Below are 1,866 nucleotides of genomic sequence, written 5' to 3'. Positions count from 1 at the left end.
CTTGGGTCAGGTACCTGTGGGGAAGCAGGGCAGACAGGGTGAGTTGTGGGTCATTCTCTGAGAGGATCAGAACTTGAGTGCAGGATGGCTACAGAACTCAGGTGGACCCATTTTACAGATGGGGTCATTGAGGCTCAGACAGGAGACATGCTTTTCCTCATGGTATAGAGCAAGAAATGGAAGTGCCTGCCCAAGGCTATACAACCATATTTATGCCCAAGACACCTGGATATACTGTTTTCCCTGCAGCCTTCCCCAGTGGAGTTGCAATGGCCCCTGTATGAGGGTTTATAATGTCATAGTATGAGAATAGCCTCTGAAGCCCTCCACCTCTTACCAGGTGTGGTATTGTGGGAAGTAGGGCAAGTTGCTTCATCACATGACATTGTGTGTAGGACATATCTTCCCTTTCCAGGGAGATGTTGGCGGTGATGTGCACTGGCTTCAGAGGAAGGGACCATAGTGAGGGAGCCTTGAAACTGGTGTACAAATTTTCCTCAACTCACTGGACTACTCTTAAGCTCACCTGTGCACTGTGAGACTTGTGAACTGTGATTTATAATAAGAAACATATATTTGGTCCTTGTCCCTGTTTGTAGCACAGAGCTCCTAAAACCCTTGAAATTTCCTAAGTGAAGAGAGTAATCAAAGTTCTTTTGTTATGTTAATCAAGTGACTTTTGGAAAGCACCCCAGGATGGGGGCTGGTTGCCAGGGGAACCAAACAGGTGATAGAGGGTTGGAACTTTCACCATCATCCCCCTTCAGGGAGGGGAGGAGGACTGGAGGTTGAGTTCAATCACCAATGGCTGATGATTTAATCAACTGTATCTATGTTATGAAGTCTTCATAAAACCCCAAAAAGATGGGTTCACAGAGCTCATGGGTTGTGAACACGTGGGGATTCAGAGAGGTGAATCTGGGTGGGGCACCCAGAGAGAGCATGGAAGCTCTGTGCCCCTTCCCACATACCTTGCCCTATGCAACTCTTCCATCTGACTGTTCCTGAGTTATACATTTTTATAATACACTGGTAATCTAGTAAGTAAAATGTTTCTCTGAGTTCTGTGAGTCACTCTAGCAAATTAATTGGACCCATGGAGCAGGGTCATGGGAACCTCTGATTTATAGCTAATCTGTCAGAAGCGCAGGTAACAACCTGGACTTGAAATTGGTATCTGAATTTGGGGGCAGTTTTAGGGGACTGGACCCTTTACCTGTGGAATCTGATGCTATCTCGGGGTAGGTAGTCTCAGAACTGAGTTAAATTACAGGACACCCAGCGGGTGTCGGAGAATCGCTTGGTGATGGTCTGGAAAACACCCCACACATGGTAGTTGGTGTCAGAATCATTAGACTCCAAGGCAGAAAACAGCAGCAGAAAGTTAAAAAGCTGAGCAGAGATTTCAGCACCTCTGCTGTGTGGTGATGGGGAGACAGTTGATTGGAGTTTAAGGACCACTGAGGTGGAATAGCCTTGGTAGACACTTTGGGCTTTCAGTTAAGATCCAGAAGACTTTGCTGGAGGAAAAAGGGCCATGCTCTAGAAATAAAGGCTCCCCACAAGGAGTAGGAGCAAAGCCAAAATAGTTCCACCCTAATAAAACATAAATCTAAGCCTCAGCAGGACCAAAGCAATCCATTTATACTCTGTCTGTTATCTTCCTTCATCTTTGGAAACTCATAACATCATTTCAAGCCTCTGCAACTTTTCATCACCGTGTCCAGCATTCAATCAAAAAATCACAAGGCATGCTTAAAAAAAAAGGAAGATGGACTGAAATCCAAGAAATTAAAACATACAATATAACAGACCCACAGGTGGTTCAAATATTCAAATATTGAGGAGACGACAGCCTAGAGGATG

Source organism: Camelus ferus, chromosome 19, assembly GCF_009834535.1.
Source record: "Camelus ferus isolate YT-003-E chromosome 19, BCGSAC_Cfer_1.0, whole genome shotgun sequence".
Classification (NCBI taxonomy): Eukaryota; Metazoa; Chordata; class Mammalia; order Artiodactyla; family Camelidae; genus Camelus; species Camelus ferus.
This window is presented reverse-complemented; position numbering follows the sequence as displayed.